The sequence below is a fragment of the Ornithorhynchus anatinus genome, chromosome 1, assembly GCF_004115215.2.
Source record: "Ornithorhynchus anatinus isolate Pmale09 chromosome 1, mOrnAna1.pri.v4, whole genome shotgun sequence".
NCBI classification, from domain to species: Eukaryota; Metazoa; Chordata; class Mammalia; order Monotremata; family Ornithorhynchidae; genus Ornithorhynchus; species Ornithorhynchus anatinus.
In genome coordinates this window covers 176,140,171-176,159,304 of record NC_041728.1, presented here as the reverse complement: position 1 = coordinate 176,159,304, position 19,134 = coordinate 176,140,171, and the positions used below count along the sequence as shown (strand labels likewise).

General features: G+C 47.0%; 1 protein-coding gene across 1 annotated transcript in view; it reads right to left on the bottom strand.

Annotated features, from left to right (window-relative positions):
• The window catches only part of CNTNAP5 (contactin associated protein family member 5), a 746,584-nt gene that overhangs the window by 283,449 nt on the left and 444,001 nt on the right, over positions 1-19,134 (bottom strand). The window lies entirely within an intron of this gene.

Here is a 19,134-nt window from a genome sequence, read left to right as displayed (position 1 = left end):
CTCTGACTCCCAGGCCCATGTTCTTCGCACTTGGATGTGCAGCTTCTAAAGAAGTATTAAGAGAACAAGGTGCACCAAAGAGCAGGAGGGTAAACATGGGGATAGTAGTCTTTTAATTGGACATCTACTATCTTCTTCTAATGACATTTCTTGGTGTTCAGCCTTCACACTAAAAAGGACCTCCAAAAACCATCTTGTTCCTCCCCTTACCTCCAGATAGGACCGCAGTTGTGGATAGAGCCCTACTCATAAAGATTCATTCATTCAGTCAATCACATTTATTGAGTGCTTACTGTGTGCAGAGCACTGTACTAAGCTCTTAGAAAGTACAATTAGGCAATAGACACAATCCCTGCCCAACAGCGGGCTCACAGTCTAGAAAGTCGTGGTCGCCTCTTCTTCCTTACTACATCTAGCTGTTAATATATCACAATCACAATGCCAGAGTTTGCCTTTCCTGGCCAAATTGTGAACAGGATCCAAAGGGATCAAGAGAGAAGGGTCACTGGCTACTCAGTTCCCTCCTGCTCTGCAAAGCCAAAGGAGAAACACTGAGCCAAGGGGAGGATCTCCACAGCCCCCTTCTACCTCTCTCCCCATGGCGGGGGGCACCTAGAATCTCTCTTGGGGAAGGGATGCCGAGCTCTCTGGCCCCTCCCCATCACTCATACACCTCTGGCCATGTGAGAGAGAAGAGCCGCCAACCACCCCAGCATCCACTTCACAAGCCAAGGGGCAAACACTGAGCAAAGTGGAGGGTCTCCACTACCTCCCTTCTACCTCTCTCCCCACAGCAGGGGGCCAAGCATCGTTCTGAGGGAAGGGATATCAAGCCTCTCACCTCACAACAGAGGCCTAGAATCACGGCTGACAGGAGGGCTAACAACCACCCTACATCCGCACTGCAAGCCGAGGAGCAAATGCAGGTCTGAAGGGAGGGTCTCCGCCACTCCTGTTCTAACCCTCCCCTCACAGGGGCTTAGGTTCACTCCAGGCAAAGGGAAGCTGCATGGAGTAGTGGCTAGAGCACTGGCCTGGGAGTCAGAAGATCATAGGTTCCAATCCCGGCTCCACCACTTTTCTGCTTCTGACCTTGGCCAAGTCACTCCACTTCTCTGGGCCTCAGTTATCTCATCTGTTAAATGGGGATTAAGACTGGGAGCCCATGTGGGACAGGGTCTGTGTCTAACCTGATTAGCTGCACCTACTACAGTGCATAGAACGGTGCTTGACACATATTAAGCACTTAAATTCAATTTTGACTAAGGGACTCTGAGTCCTCTAGCCCCTCCCTTCATATGAGAGGCCTAGGATCTTGGCTGACAGGAGGGATGCCAACCACCCAGTGTCCACTCCACAAGCCAAGAGGCAAACAGTGAGCAGAGGTGAGGTCTCTGCCACCCCCTGCCCCTCCCCTGTGCGGGGCCTAGGACTGCTCAAAGAGGAAGGACACAGAGTCCGCTGGCCTCCCCCTACACCTGAGACCTAGGATCACACCTGAGAGTAGACCCCTTTCAGTGCCCATTGAGCAAGGCAGAGGCCATAAATTGAGCCAAGGGTAGGGCACTTCCATCCCTCTCCCCAGCCCCAGGGAGCCTAGAATGGCTCTTGAGGAAGGGGCAACAAGGTCTCCACCTCCTCCCCTTCCACCAGAGGCCTAGGATCAGGCCTGAGGGAAGAGTCACCCCCAGCATCCCCAGAGCCTGAGGACTGAGGATGGTTCCCCTCAAGGTCCCTATCCCCAGCCCCACTCCCCCACATACAAACACACACGCCCGAAACTCAGGACTGCCCAGAGGGAAGATCCTCTGGCCCCCTTAGCCCCTCCCTTCCTGGGTCTGCATCAGGAAGGAGTAGGCAATTCCCCTACCATCCCTCCCCTCCTCCCACTGTGACCCTGACTCCACAATCAGTACATCAAGGTGATAATGACGTGTCAACAGTCACGATTGACTTGATAAAGCTACTTTCCCATTGACAGATGCTTTAATGGCTCACTAATTGCACCTGACAACTTGTGGATTCCCCCCAACTGGGAGCTTCTGAATCGCCCCCTACTAGGGAAACCTGCATTCGCCAATGAGTCTATAGATCAACTTCTGCAGCTCCAGATTTTCTTTCTCTTGTGGCCTAGCCCCCCCTCCAAATGCCCTCAGTCCCCTCCCTCTGATCCCTACCACCCCTGTCCCCCATGCTCAGTATCTCTTAATAATAATAATAACACTGATATTTGTTAGGTGCTTACTATGTGCCAAACACTGTTCTAAACGCGGTGTAGATACAAGGTCATCAGATTGTCCCATGTGGGACTCACAGTCTTAATCCTCATTTTACAGATGAGGGAACTGAGGCACAGAGAAGTAAAGTGACTTGCCCAAAGTCACACAGTTGACAAGTGGCAGAACTGGGATTAGAATCCATGATCTCTGACTCCCAAGCCCGGCTCTTTCCACTAAGCAAAGCTGCTTCTCACTCCCTCCCTGCACAGGCCTACCCTCCTCGGTGCGCTACCATCTAACCCCTCCCCACCCCTCTTCCCTGCCCCATCCCTTGCCTGTCTGTTTGTTTTGTTTTGCTGTCTGTCTTCCCCTTTTAGACTATGAGCCCGCTGTTGGGCAGAGGCTGTCTATCTGTTGGCGAATTGTACATTCCAAGAGCTTAGTACAGTACTCAGCACACAGTAAGCGCTTAATAAATACGATTGAATGGATGAATGAATCCTGCCCAGAGCCACCCCTCATCCCTTTCCCCCTCCATCTCTGCCCCCTGCCTGCTCTCCCCATTTCAACACCTTCCTGCTTCTCACATTGTTCCTCTCACCCGCACGATCCCCACAGCCTCAGCCGAGTGTGGTTGTGGACCCCCAGTTCCAACACGGGGAAGCTTCCCTTCATCCTTCAGCTGTTCCTGACCCAGTCACTGCTCCTCCTTGCTATCACTGAAACTGGCTCTCCCCATATGGCATACTCTCCACTGCCCATTTCTCATTCATTCATTCATTCATTCAAATAGTATTCATTCATTCATTCATTCAATAGTATTTATTGAGCGCTTACTATGTGCAGAGCACTGTACTAAGCGCTTGGGATGAACAAGTCGGCAACAGATAGAGACAGTCCCTGCCGTTTGACGGGCTTACAGTCTAATCGGGGGAGACGGACAGACAAGAACAATGGCAATAAATAGAGTCAAGGGGAAGAACATCTCGTAAAAACAATGGCAACTAAATAGAATCAAGGCGATGTACAATTCATTAACAAAATAAATAGGGTAACGAAAATATATATAGTTGAGCGGACGGGTACAGTGCTGTGGGGATGGGAAGGGAGAGGTGGAGGAGCAGAGGGAAAAGGGGAAAATGAGGCTTTAGCTGCGGAGAGGTAAAGGGGGGATGGCAGAGGGAGTAGAGGGGGAAGAGGAGCTCAGTCTGGGAAGGCCTCTTGGAGGAGGTGATTTTTAAGTAAGGTTTTGAAGAGGGAAAGAGAATCAGTTTGGCGGAGGTGAGGAGGGAGGGCGTTCCAGGACCGCGGGAGGACGTGACCCAGGGGTCGACGGCGGGATAGGCGAGACCGAGGGACGGCGAGGAGGTGGGCGGCAGAGGAGCGGAGCGTGCGGGGTGGGCGGTGGAAAGAGAGAAGGGAGGAGAGGTAGGAAGGGGCAAGGTGATGGAGAGCCTTGAAGCCTAGAGTGAGGAGTTTTTGTTTGGAGCGGAGGTCGATAGGCAACCACTGGAGTTGTTTAAGAAGGGGAGTGACATGCCCAGATCGTTTCTGCAGGAAGATGAGCCGGGCAGCGGAGTGAAGAATAGACCGGAGCGGGGCGAGAGAGGAGGAAGGGAGGTCAGAGAGAAGGCTGACACAGTAGTCTAGCCGGGATATAACGAGAGCCCGTAATAGTAAGGTAGCCGTTTGGGTGGAGAGGAAAGGGCGGATCTTGGCGATATTGTAGAGGTGAAACCGGCAGGTCTTGGTAACGGATAGGATGTGTGGGGTGAACGAGAGGGACGAGTCAAGGATGACACCGAGATTGCGGGCCTGAGAGACGGGAAGGATGGTCGTGCCATCCACGGTGATGGAGAAGTCTGGGAGCGGACCGGGCTTGGGAGGGAAGATGAGGAGCTCAGTCTTGCTCATGTTGAGTTTTAGGTGGCGGGCCGACATCCAGGTGGAGACGTCCCGGAGGCAGGAGGAGATGCGAGCCTGAAGGGAGGGGGAGAGGACGGGGCGGAGATGTAGATCTGCGTGTCATCTGCGTAGAGATGGTAGTCAAAGCCGTGAGAGCGAATGAGTTCACCGAGGGAGTGAGTGTAAATGGAGAACAGAAGAGGGCCAAGAACTGACCCTTGAGGAACTCCAACAGTTAAAGGATGGGAGGGGGAGGAGGCTCCAGCGGGAGACCGAGAATGATCGGCCAGAGAGGTAAGAGGAGAACCAGGAGAGGACAGAGTCCGTGAAGCCAAGGTGAGATAAGGTATGGAGGAGGAGGGGATGGTCGACAGTGTCAAAGGCAGCAGAGAGGTCAAGGAGGATCAGAATGGAGTAGGAGCCATTGGATTTGGCAAGAAGGAGGTCATGGGTGACCTTAGAGAGAGCAGTCTCGGTAGAGTGGAGGGGACGGAAGCCAGATTGGAGGGGGTCTAGGAGAGAATGGGAGTTAAGGAATTCTAGGCATCGATTGTAGACGACTCGTTCTAAGATTTTGGAAAGGAAGGGTAGTAGGGAGATAGGACGATAACTGGAGAGGGAAGTGGGGTCAAGAGCGGGTTTTTTTAGGATGGGGGAGACGTGGGCGTGTTTGAAGGCAGAGGGGAAGGAGCCCTTGGAGATTGAGTGGTTAAAAATAGAAGTTAAGGAAGGGAGGAGGGCAGGGGCGATGGTTTTAAGAAGGTGAGAGGGAATGGGGTCCGAGGCGCAGGTGGAGGGGGTGGCACTTGCGAGGAGGGAGGAGATCTCCTCTGAGGATACTGCAGGGAAGGATGGGAAAGTAGGGGAGGGGGTTGTTGGGGGGGAGGGGATTATTGAGCACTTACTATGTGCAGAGCACTATACTAAGCGCTTGGAATGTACAATTTGGCAACAGATAGAGACAATCCCTGCCCATTGACGGGCTTACAGTCTAATCGAGGGAGACAGAAGGACAAAAACAAGACAATTTAATCACGATAAATAGAATCAAAGGGGACCTCATCTTCTCCCACTTCCCGAGACTCACTGGGGAAGGGAGAGGTTTTAGCCTCCTTCTCACTTCCCAGTGCTGCTTTCTCACCAACCCTCCTCCCCCATCCCTCTCTTTCCCTTCCTTTGAAAACCGTATCATCTGTCTGAACTGCACACTCCAATTACTAGTCACGATCATCTACTGCCTCTCAGGCCCCTCTTCCAACTTTCTGAACCATTGTGATGTCTTTCTCACCTTTCTTCTCTCTTTCTCCATCCCTACATTGATCTCTGGGGACTTCAATATCCACGTGGATGTCCCCAGTGATCTTTCCACTGTCTACCTCCTACTCCACCTCATCTCACACACTCACCAACATGGGTACCCACTTAATTTTACTATCTCCACTCACCATACAATCTCTACCCTCTCATAAATTCTGAAATTCCTCTATCAGACCATAAACTCCTTACCTGTTCTCTTTCCCATACACCCACACCCGGCATATCTGTCCTTTTCCCCCAGAGAGACTGTCACTCTTTTGACCCCTTTCAGTAATCTATAGCTATTCTACCCCATTTGGTCTCCATACCCAAACTACCTTCTCTAAACACACACACACACACACTCAAGAAGTCAACACCATCCTCTCCACTGAATTCAACTCCACGTGGCTCACTGGAAAGAGCACGGGCTTTGGAGTCAGAGGTCATGGGTTCGAACCCCGGCTCTACCACTTGTCAGCTGTGTGACTTTGGGCAAGTCACTTAACTTCTCGGTGCCTCAGTTACCTCATCTGTAAAATGGGGATTAAGACTGTGAGCCCCACGTGGGACAACCTGATTCCCCTGTGTCTACCCCAGCGCTTAGAACAGTGCTCAGCACATAGTAAGCGCTTAACAAATACCAACATTATTATTATTAACTCCCTTTCTTCCCTTTCCCACCACCGCTCTCGATCTGCTAACCCCCAACCTTGGATCACCGCCTCAGCCCGCTTCCTCCGTTTCTGTTTCCAAGCTGTGGAGCTCTGTTGGCAGAAATCCAGACATCCTTTTCACCCTGTCCACCTTAATTTCATTCTTATCTGCTTGAATTCGGCTCTCTCCACTGCCTGATAACAAGACTTCTCTTTCCTAATTCACTCCCATACCTACTGCCTCCACCAGTTTTTCCAGACATTTAACTCCCTACTCAAAACTTCTGCCTCCCCTCCCCAACCATCTCTTTCCTCTAATCACCTGGCCACAAACTTCATCAACAAAACTGAAACCTTCAGGAGTCATCTCCTTAAAATCTCCTCTGCTCCTCTCCAAGCCACCCCTCCTCCTCCAACCTCTTCACTCGCCTCTCCCTATATTCCCTGCAGTAACTCAAGATGAGTTCTCTCACCTCCTCTCTAAATCTACCCCTCTCTACCATTGCTTCTGACCCCATCCCTTCATACTTTTTAAAAAACTCACCACCACCTCCTGCCCCTTCTTTTCTCCTTGACAACCATCTTCAGCTGTTCACTTTCCAACAGCTTCTTTTTCACTGCTTTCTCACATGCTTATGTATCCCTTATTAAAAAAAAAAAACCTGTTGACCTATAACTTCCTCTAATTATCTCCTATCATTTCACTCCAAATTTCTTGAGAGTTATTTACACCCACTATCTCTAATTCCCCTCCTCCAATTCTGTCCATGATCCCCTCCAGTCTGGCATACATGGAAGACACTTCCCAGAAACAGTCTTAAGGCAACCAATGACCTTCTTCTTGCCAAATCTGACAGCACCTACTACATCCCAATCTTTGTAGATGTCTCAACTGCCTTCAATATCGTAGATCATCCCCTTCACCTTGAAACTTTTTCCAACCTTGACTTGGCTGACACTATCCTTTATTTGTCTCTTTCTATTTCTCTGACTGCTCCTTCTCAGATTTTTTCAAGTGTTACTCCTCTGTTTCCCACATCCTAACTCTGGATGTCCTTCAAGGTTCAGTTCTAGGTTCCGTTCTATTCTCCATCTACACTCACTCCCTTGGAGAACTCATTCACCTCCATGGCTTCAACTACCATCCCTATACACATGATTCCCAAATCTGCATCTCCAGCTTCAACCTCTCCTCCCCTGAAATCTTCTACTCCCTCCTGCCTTCAGGGCATCTCTACCTGGTTGTACTGTTGACCTCTCAAACTTAACATGTCCAAACAGAACTCCTTATCTTCTCACTCAAATGTTATTCTCCTTCTGACTTTCCCAACTCTATAAACAGTACCACTATCTCCCATCTCACTAGCCCATAACCTTGACATTGTCCTTTACCTGTCACTAAATCCTGTCAGTTCTACCTTGAGAACATCACTAAAATCTGGCCTTTCCTTTCCAACCAAACTGCTATCATGCCGATCCAAGTACTTATCCTATCCCATCTTGACTACTGCATCTGCCTTCTCGCTGACCTCCTGCCTCTCCCCTCTCTAGTCCTTACTTCACTATGCTGCCAGATCATTTTTCTACAAAAACATTCAGTCCATATCTCCCCATTTCTCCAGAACCTCCAGTGGCTGCCAATGTACCTCCACGTCAAACAGAAACTCCTTGCCAACGGCTTTAAACTCCTCAGTCATTTTGCCCCATTTCACCTCACCTATCTCCTTCTAGAGCCCAGCCTGCACAGTCCACTCCTCTTGTGCCAGCTTACTCATTGTACCCCAATCTCATCTACGTCACTGCCGACCCCTTGCCCACATGTTCCCCCAGCCCGTATCTCCCTCCACCATGATATACACTAGACCACTACTATCCCTACACTAAAAGCATTATTAAGGACACGCTTCCACCAGAGTGCATTCCCTGATTAAATCCTCCTTCACTCCCTCTCCCTTCTGCATCACCTATGCACTTGAATCTGTGACCTTTGAATATGTAATATACACCTCTCCCTCACCCCCACAGCACTTATGCATATCTTTAAATTATATGTTATAAAATATTTATATTAATGTCCATATCCTCCTCGATACTGTAAGCTCGCTATGGGCAGGAAATGTGTCTGCTGATTCTGTTGTACTTTGCCAGTGCTTAGTATAGTGCTCCGCACATATTGAGTGCTCAGTAAATACCGTTGATCGAAGAGCATGTTTGAAATCAATGGGGAAGAAGCCACTGAATAGTGAATGGTTGAAGATGATGGTCAGAGAGGGAAATAGGGAGAGATCTAGTGTTTTGATGAGGTTCCAAGGGATGAGGTTGAAGGGGATAGATTTTTGAGAGGAGGCAGGGGATTTTGAGATTCTGCTCGAAAAGATGAGAGAATCTAAGAAGGGGCAGGAGGAAGGAGGGACTAGAAAGGATCAGAGAGGATTTTATGGAGGTCACATATAATGGTTTCAATTTTATTAATAAAATATTTGGCCAGGTCATTAAGGGTAAGAGATGGGTAAGAGGATTTGAGCAGGGAGTGAAATAGTACAGCTGGTGCGGGCATTGGGCATGCCATGGAGAAAAGGGCAAAAGTTAAAGGAGGTGAGGATGATTTTATGACAGACAATATCAGCCCGTTGTCTGGATTTCCACCAACAGTGTCCTGCAGATTGGGCACAAGAATAGAGGAAAAGTACTGTGAAGGTGATTCAGGATTAGTGGTATGAGATTGGTCCAGGGACAGGGGAATGAGGGAGTTTAGTTCAGTGGAGGGCATCAATTATTGTCTCAAGAGAAAGTAGTTTGAGTATGGAGATCAAATTAGAGTATAAACTTCTTGTGGATGAGGAAATGCCACATATGTCTTCTGTGTTTTCCAAATGTATCACTGGTCAATCAGTGGTATAAATTAAGTGCAGTGCACTGTGCTAAGTGCTTGGGAGAATATAGCAAAGTGGGTAGACATGATCCCTGCCCTCAAGGATTTACAATCTAGTGAACTGCGCTACATTCAGATGGTGCTCAAGAAATAAATACTTATACTACTACTTTGTTGTTCAGCCTAATTTCTATTAGAGGAAGCATGGCTGAATGGAGAGGGGACAGGTTTGGGAGTAGGAGGACTCGGGTTCAAATTTCAGTTCCATCCCTTGTTGTGAGCTCTCAGTTAAAGTCACTTAACCTCCTCAGGTTCTTCACTGATAAATCACTGGGGTAGATACAAGGTTGTCAGGTCAGACACAGTCTCTGTCCAGCATGGGGCTCGCAGTCTTAATCTCCATTTTACAGATGAGGGAAAAGGCTCAGAGAAGTGAAGTGACTTGCCCAAGGTCACACAGAAGAAAAGTGACAGAGCCGGGATTAGAACTCATGTCCTTCTGACTCCCAGGCTGCTTCTGATTATACTGTATAAAGCACAGGGCTAAGCACATTGTAAATAACTCACAATGTCAATAGGTCACAGGAGGAGCTATAAACAGGGTGCAAATTTTGACCCAATCTTCTCTGTGCTGTTATTCCAACGTGTATGCTTTATTTATGTATTTATTAATAGTATTTAATAACGATAATAATAGTTGTCATATTTATTAAGCATTTACCATGTGCCAGACACTGCACTAAAGCACTGAGGTGGACACAAGCAAATCGGGTTCATTCATTCAGTCGTATTTACTGAGAGCTTACTGTTGCATGGCACTGTGCAAAGTGCTTAGGAGAATACAGTATAGCAACAGATGCATTCCTTCCCACGGTGATCTCACAGTCTAGAGGATTGGACAGAGTCCCTATACTACATGGGGGTCACAGTCTCGATTCCCATTTTACAGATGAGATAACTGAGGCATAGAGAAGTTAAGTGATTTAACCAAAGGTCACACATCAGACAAATGGTGGAGCCAGGAATAGAACCCAGGTCCTTCTGACTCCCAGGCCTGTAATAATAATAATAATGTTGGTATTTGTTAAGCGCTTACTATGTGCAGAGCACTGTTCTAAGTGCTAGGGTAGGTACAGGGTAATCAGTTGTCCCACGTGAGGCTCCCAGTCTTCATCCCATTTTATAGATGAGGTAACTGAGGCACAGAGAAGTTAAGTGACTTGCCCACAGTCCCATAGCTGACAAGTGGCAGAGTTGGGATTTGAACCCGTGACCTCTGACTCCTAAGCCTGGGCTCTTTCCACTGAGCCATGCTGCTTCAATCCACTGTACTCTATCCACTTGTTAAATACTCACTATGTGCCAGGCACTATATATACTAAGCACAAGCCAATCAGATTGATTATAGTCCCGGTCCACGTAGGCTGAGAGTCTTTATCCCTATTTTACAGATGAGGTAACTAAGGTTAAATGTTAAGTTAAGTGATTTGCCTGAGATTACCCAGCAAACAGGTGGCAGAGCCATGATTAGAACCCAGGTCCTCTAACTCCTAGGCCTGTGCTCTATCCATTAGGCCATGCTGCTTTTTGAAATGTTGGGAAGTACTAGAAGACAGGATCTCATAATAGAGAGCGAGGCAAAGGCCAATATTAAACAATAACAAACCCCGGCCACAATGTTCAGGCTAGGCTTTCCTGCTCCATTACCTTCAAGAAAAGTAAATTGAGAATAATTTCCCCAAGGTCCACTTCCTTCCAAAGTGCATACACAGCAAACAGACAGGAATTCACAGGCACCTACTGTCTTCTCTTCTCTCCTCGGGCTTCACAGGTAAATACATACACACACAGAAGGTTAAGAATAACATTTCAGATGACAGTAAAGCCCAGAGAAGGAGTCACAAGGTGACAAGAAGAATATGCATTTTAAAGGTCAGTTCCATTACTAAGTATAATGCCTTGTAAAGCTGTTTCTCTGGTACTTATTTAGGAAGCTTCCACCCAGTGGAGGAAAATGAGGGAACATGTGGTTGATGGAGACATAAATGCAGAGTGAAGATGTAGCATGTGTTACAAATTGCAATCTCTGTCTTTCGCCTTTGTTGTTCCTTGACATCTGATGAGCAGAGGAATACCAAGCAGATCTGCAGGCCCGAACGAAAAGGGCCTAAGTGATTCTTAAATGACCTCTGTAGGTTCAGATGCAAAGTACTCGACCCTGTTTGTCTCTTAAAAGGGACATTACCCTTTAATCTGAGGGTAATGAGCAACATTGGAAAAGGTAGATTTTTGAGAGGAAGTGGCAGATCTCCTTTTTGAGATTCTGCTGGGAAAGACAGGGCAATAAAAGAAGAGGCAGGAGAAAGGAGGGACTGGAAAGGAGCAGGGGAAATCATGCCTGAAGTTTTCCATTTTATCAATATAGTATGTGGCCAGATGATTATGTGTAAGAGATATTGGGGTAGGAGGGGCGAGCGGGCAGTTTAATGTCCGGATCAACTGGCATAGGCTGAAGTACTACTAATAATAATGATGATGGTATTTGTTATGCGCTTACAATGTGCAGAGCACTTTTCTAAGTGCCTTAATGGTGTCTGATGGAGGAGACCGCAGAAGCTAAAGCCAGTGAGGATGAATTCAAAAATGGACTATGTCATCCTGTTGTCTGGATGAAGGGCCTGGGGTTGTCCCTTTCAAATTCATAGTGTCACTACCAGTGCTGTGACAGGGTTCCATTTGCATGACAATAGTGTTGTTGACTTCCAAGGTTGTCTGGTCATCCTATCAACTCTATCAACCTCGAGGGAAGGGCTTGAATTAATCTCTCACTCTCTAAACATTTTTCAAATATTTTGGAGTTAACTGACCTCTGGCTTCTACAGATTATCACATTTTCTTTAATAGGAAACTGAGGCACAAAGAAGTTAAATGGCCTGCTCTCTCCTTTCATTCATTCTTTCAATCGTATTTATTAAGCGCTTACTGTGTGCAGAGCTTTGTACTAGGTGTTTGGAATGTATAATTCGGCAACAGATAGAGACAATCCCTGCCCAACAATGGGCTCACAGTCTAAAAGGGGAGACAGCAAAACAAGTAGTTAGGCAACAATACCATCAAAACAGAGAAATAGAATCATAGATATATACATATCATTAATAAAATCTCTCTCACTACAGCCCAGATGTCTGTCTCCCCTCCCCATCCCAGACTGTAAGCCTTTTGTGGGCAGGGATCGCCTCTCCTCAATGTTGTATGGTAAAAACTAATAATAATGTTGGTATTTGTTAAGCGCTTACTATGGGCAGAGCACTGTTCTAAGTGCTGTGGTAGATACAAGGTCATCAGGTTGTCCCACCTGAGGCTCACAATCTTCATCCCCATTTTGCAGATGAGGTAACTGAGGCACAGAAAAGTTAAGTGACTTGCCCACAGTCACACAGCTGACAAGTGGCAGAGCTGGGATTCGAACCCATGACCTATGACTCCCAAGCCCGGGCTGTTTTCACTGAGCCATGCTGCTTCTCTACTGTCCAAGTGCTCAGTATGGTGCTCAGTAAATAGGAATGAATGGGTGAATGAACAATCCCACTTCCACATCTACCCATGGAATACATAAGATATTTTCTCTTCTGTATAGCCTGAGGTGTTGGATGCTAATGTCTCTTCCCATCAGCTGCAAGATTTTTATCTTTCAACACCTCCGGCAATAAAGTCATAGCCCCAGATCTGTGATTTGGTTTACTATTGAGAAAGAACATTTTATGTATTAATTCTCTCAAACTTTTTGGAAGTTTGTTTTCTTTTTTTTAAGAACTCCTGGGATGTCAATAATAGTGTCACTGTTCGCAATTAACAATTGAGTCAGAATTCTGGGAGAGGCAGAGAATATCCATAATCATGGAAATCGAATAATAATAACAAAATTGGGATTTAAGTGCTTACTATGTGTCAAGCATTTTTCTAAGCATTGGGGTGGATACAAGGAAATCAGTTGTCCCAAGTAGGGCTTACAAGTAGGGGAAGCAGTGTGGCTCAGTGGAAAAGAGCCTGGGCTTCGGAGTTAGAGGTCATGGGTTCGACTCCCAGCTCTGCCACTTGTCAGCTCTGTGACTGTGGGCGAGTCACTGCACTTCTCTGTGCCTCAGTTACCTCATCTGTAAAATGGGGATTAACTGTGAGCCTCACATGGGACAACCTGATTGCCCTGTATCTACCCCAGTGCTTAGAACAGTGCTCTGCACATAGTAAGCGCTTAACAAATAGCAACATTATTAATCTTAATCCCCAATTTACAGATGAGGTAACTGAGGCACAGAGAAGTTAGGGAAGCAGCATGGAGTAGTGGAATAGAGCACAGGCCTGGGAGTCAGATGGTCAAGGGTTCTAATCCTGGCTCTACCACTTGTCTGCTGTGTGACCTTGAACAAGTCACTTCACTTCTCTTGACCTCAGTTACTTTCCACCCTTCGACGTGGCTCAGTGGCAAGAGCCCGTGGGAGAACAGGTAATGAATTCTCATTTTGCAGATGAGGGAACTGAGGCACAGAGAAGTGAAGTGACTTGCCCAAGGTCTGAATCAACCTCCTCGCTGACCTCCCACCTTTCTCTCCCTACACCAATCCATACTTCGATCTGTTGCGCGGATCATTTTTCTACAGTGCACGGTTGTCCAATCACCTTGGACCTCTGGTGCCAATGCTGTTCCTTAGTACAGTGCTCTGCAAGCAGTAAGCACTCAATAAATATGATTGAATGAATATTCCTCTCAAAGGCCTGCTGGCAACGCCACGATCTTGGCACACATGCTCATGTCTCCCTTATCTTAAAAAAATCCCCTCTCCCTTGACCCCATGGCTCCCTCCAGTTAACAACCTATTTTCCTCCTACCATTCCCCTCCAAAGTCCTTGAATGAGTTGTCTACACCTACTTTAATTCATTCAATAGTATTTATTGAGTGCTTACTATGTGCAGAGTACTGAACTAAGCACTTGGAATGTACAGTTCTGCAACAGATAGAGACAATCCCTGCCCAATGTCGCACTTACAGTCTACTCGGGGGAGACATATGGACAAAAACAAGACAACAATCACGATAAATAGAATGAAGGGGATGTACACCTCATTAACAAAATAAGTAGGGTGATAAAAATGTATACACAGCACAGTGCTGAGGGGAAGGAAAGGGAGAGGGGGAGGAGCAAAGGGAAAGGAGGCTTAGCTGAGGGGAGGTGAAGGAGGGGGGAAGGGGGAGGGAGCAGAGGGTGGAGGGGAAGCAGAGAGGGAGCAGAGGGAAAAGGGGAAGCTCAGTCTGGGAAGGCCTCTTGGAGGAAGTGAGCTCTCAGTAGGGCTTTGAAGAGGGGGAGAGAGTTAGTTTGGCGGAGGTGAGGAGGGAGGGCGTTCCAGGACACGGGGAGGACGTGAGCCAGAGGTCGACGGCGGGATAGGCGTGAACAGGGGACAGTGAGGAAGTGACCGGCAGAGGAGTGGAGGGTGGGGGGTGGGCAGTAGAAAGAGAGAAGGGAGGTGAGGTAGGAGGGGGCAAGGTGATGGAGAGCCTTGAAGCCAAGAGTGTGGAGTTTTTGTTTCATGCAGAGGTTGATAGGCAACCACTGAAGGTTTTTAAGAAGGGGAGTGACATGCCCAGAGCGTTTTTGCAGGAAGATGATCTGGGCAGCAGAATGAAGAATAGACTGGAGCGGGGAGAGACCGGAGGAAGGGAGGTCAGAGAGGAGGCTGACACAATAATCCAGCCGGGATATTATGAGAACGTTACCAGTTCCTCTCCTCCAGTTCCTTCCTTGACCCTTCCAATCTGGCTCTCACCCTCTCCCTTCAACCTGGTAGACCAACACTCCTCCAATCTTAACAGCCCTTTATGAAATCACATTCCCTCCAGGAAGCCTGCCCTGACTTTCTCACCTCCTGTCCCAGGTGACCCTGGGGTACCGATCATCTCAAGGTCAAATACTACCTCGTGACCTCCTGAGTCAGCAGGCGGAACTCGGAGGTGAGGATGGGACACCGCCCCCACAACCCAAACTGCCAGATTGACAGCCCAAGCTGGGAATACAGAAGGTGGCCCTCGCCCCCGTGCCAATCAAATTAGGAATGGAGGAGGGGGGAGGGCAGAGATTGGATAAATTGAGGCCAGAAACTGGAATGGCCTAAGAGCACAGGTGATAAATACCTGCCGCCTCTAACCTTCTGTGCAGAGGAATGGGCCTTGGAGCAGCCGGTTGTGAGTCGCCTCTGTCCAGAGCATGAGAAGGCCGCTCTGCCTGCACCAAGTGAGGAGCCGTGGGATGGGTGAATGTCCTCTCCTGCTGAGAGCTCGTGGGGTTGGAAGCCAGATGCCTCACCATGGGTATGTAACGTTTAAAATGGATTTGATGTCTAAGTGGGTGCCTCCCCAGGGGGACATGAACAGGGTGGGAGCTAGCCGCCTCACCGAGAGCGAGTAGCACACGAGTGGATTTGATGTCTAAGTGGGTGCCTCCCCAGTGGGACATGAACAGGGTGGGAGCTAACCACCTCACCAAGTGCCAGTAACCATAAGTGGGTAATGCATAACTGGGTTTAATGCATAAGTGTATGTAACTCATTAGTGTTTAACGCATAAGTGTATTTAACGTAAAGGTGGATTCCTCCTGGGTGGGGTGAGCACATGGTGGGAGCCAGCCGCCTCACCACGTTGTGAGTAAATCATAAGTGGGCTCGGGTGTCTGCCCACACGCGAGTAACATACCAGTGTATTCCTCCCGTTAGGGAAGCTCTAACCCCATATTCCTCCCAAAGGGGAAACTTTAACACCATGTTTCCCCCAAAAGGGAAGGCCGATTGTTGCGTCTAAATAATTAATTAAATTCAATCTGCCACGTGGAATAAATTCTATACAAAAGTCAGGTTTTTCCATCCCCGGCCTCTCTCTCTCTCTCTCGCCGTGCCAATTCCGAAAGAACCTGTCCCCGGCGATGGGTGACACCTCCTTATCCACTTCCTGTCTTGTGCTATCGAGTCATCTCCAACCCATAGCAACGCCATGGACACATCTCTCCCAGAACGCCCCACCTCCATCTGCCATCGTTCCGGTAGTGGATTCATAGAGTTTTCATGGTAAATATACAGAAGTGGTTTACCACTGCCTCCTTCCATGCAGTAAACTCGAGTCTCTGCCCAGGGAGTTTTGACTTGTAGCAGATTGCCTGCCACTCGTTAGCCACTGCTCAAGCTAGTAATGGATTGGATAGTCAATCATTTAAAAGTATTTATTGAGCACTTACTATGTGCAGAGCAATGTACTAAGTGGTTGAAATGTACAATTAGATATGCTTCTGCTTGACTCTCCCTCCCATAGTCAAGACTGATAGCGTACTGGAAACTTCCACCTAGTAATAATAGTGGTATTTGGTAAGCACTTACTATGTGCCAGACATTGTACTAAGCGCTGGGGTGGATACAAGCAAATCAGGTTGGACACAGTCCCTGTCCCACATCGGGCTCACAGTTTCAATCCCCATTTTACAGATCAGGTAGCTGAGGTACAGAGAAGTGAAGTAACTTGCCCAAATTTGCACATCAGACAAGTGGCTGAGGTGAGATTAGAACTTGATTCTATTTATTGCTATTGTTTTTGTCTGTCTCCCCCGATTAGATTGTAAGCCCGTCAAAGGGCAGGGACTGTCTCTATCTGTTATCACTCTGTACATTCCAAGCTCTTAGTACAGTGCTCTGCACATAGTAAGCGCTAAATAAATACTATTAAATGAATGAATGAATGAACTCATGACCTTCTGATGCTCCAGCCCTTCCTCATCACCTGAGCACTTGGGTACTCACCCCCTCTCTTCTCTAGCGTACATATCTTTATGCTCTTGCTTCGCCTACCTGAAATTTATTTTGGTTTCTGTTTCCTCTGCTATAATAAGTTTCTTGAAAGGAGAGATTGGGTCTATTAAGTCAAATGTACACTACCCAGAACTTAATACAGCGCTATGCTTAATAAATACAGTTGATTGACAGTTTGGGGCCTCAAAATGGCTGAGCTTGCTGCTTTAAGGGAGAATGCTGAAATAGGTAAATTTACATGTCAACCTACAGGGAATTTCATTACGAACCAAATGATCGGTGATGAAATTAATGATTGACATCCTAAATGGGATTATTCTGTTGTACCTCTCTGGTGCCCTGATATAACCATGATGAAATAGCGTAACTCTAGTGATTAGAGCCTGGGCCCAGGAGTCAGAAGGTCATGGGTTCTAATACCTGTTCTCCCCCTTGTCTGCTGTATGACCTTGGGCCAGTCACTTCACTTCTCTGGGCCTCAGTGACTTAATCTGTAAAATGGACAGTGAGGCTATGAGCTCCATGTGGGACAGGAACTGCGTCCAACACAGTTTCTTGTATTCACCCCAGCACTTATTAGAACAGTGCCTGGCACAAAGTAAGCGCTTAACAAATACCATTATAGAGAAGGACCATGGCCTAGCGGGTAGAGTGTGTAAATGTCTATAATTCTATTTATTTATTCTGATGCTATTGATGTCTGTCTACTTGTTTTGTTGTCTGTCTCCCCGCTTCTAGACTGTGAGCCCATTGTTGGGTAGGGATTGTCTCTATCTGTTGCCCAATTGTACTTTCCAAGCACTTAGTACAGTGGTCTGCACACAGTAAGCACTCAATAAATACGATTAAATGAATGAATGAATGGAGCATGGGTGTCAGAAGGTTTTGGGTTTTAATCCCAGTACCGCCACTTGTCTGCTGTGTGATCATAAGAAAAAGACAACTTTTCATGCTATTTGCTGTGTGACCATGGGCAAGTAACTCACTTCCCTTGGCCTCATTCCCTCATCTGTACAATGGGGATTAAGACTGTAAGCTCTATGCAGGGCAGGGACTTTGTTCAACCCACTTATCTTGAATCTACCACAGCACTTAGAATAGTGCCTGGCACATAGTAAGCACTTAACAAATGCCATTAAATTTATAACAATTGTAGTATGTATTATTATTAGTGATAATAATGATAGTAATGGTATTTCTTAAGCACTTACTATATGCCAAGCACTGTACTAACCATTGGGGTGAATACAAGCAAATCAATTTGGACAGTCCCTGTCCCATGTGGGGCTCACAATCTCAATCTCCATTTTGCAGATAAGGGAACTGAGTCCCAGAGAAATGAAGTGACTTAGGTCACACAGTAAATGATAGAGAAAGGATTGGAACTCACGACCTTCTGACTCTCATGCCCATGCTCTAACCACTCCACATGCGGATGCCTAAGCTAAAAGAAGAGCTGAAAAATCAGTTAATAAAGTCTTTCACAAGCCAATAAATCATTGACAATAAAGAGTCCTAGCAAACAAATGATGGAATTACATCATAGAGAGAAGCAGTATGGCTTAGTGGAAAGAGCACTGGTTTCGGAATTAGGGGACGTGAGTTCTTCTCCTGGTCTCTGCCACTTGTCTGCTGTGTGACCTTGGGCAAGCCACTTAGCTTCTCTGGGCCTCAGTTCCCTCATCTATAAAATGGGGAGTAAGACTCTGAGCCCTACACGGGACAACCTGATTACCATGTGTCTACCCCAGCACTTAGAATAGTGCTTGGCACATAGTAGGTGTTGAACAAATACCATAATTATCATTATTACCCATAACCCTCCTATCAATAAAGTAATTATGCTTCGTTTGACCTTAGGGACTACAGTAGCTCATGGTGAATTTGAACTGTATCAAGTGGTTACACTGTATTATTACACTGGGGCAGGGAACGTGCCTATCAGCTCTGTTATACTGTACTTTCCCAAATGTTTAGAACAGTGCTCTGCAGCCAGTGAGCACTCAATAAATATGATTGATTGACTGCTTAGCCAGGCCTCAATAGAAATGATGGTTCATCCTCTCTATGTGTGTCCATTCCAAAGATCTCAAAATACTTTATGAAAAAATGACAGATTTTTAACAACATCCTTCCAAAATGGAAATTTGCAGGATCAACTTTTTCAAAGTGGCAAGGCATAATAAGGAAGATCACGTGATTTGCTAGAACCCACCAAGTGATACAGTCTTGATTCCCACCATCTCCTCAAAACACCTCATACCTTTATCATAGATAGTTAACACCCTCCTTAAAGAATACACCTAGTGTGAAAAGAGTACAGTTATTTGCTGAAACAAT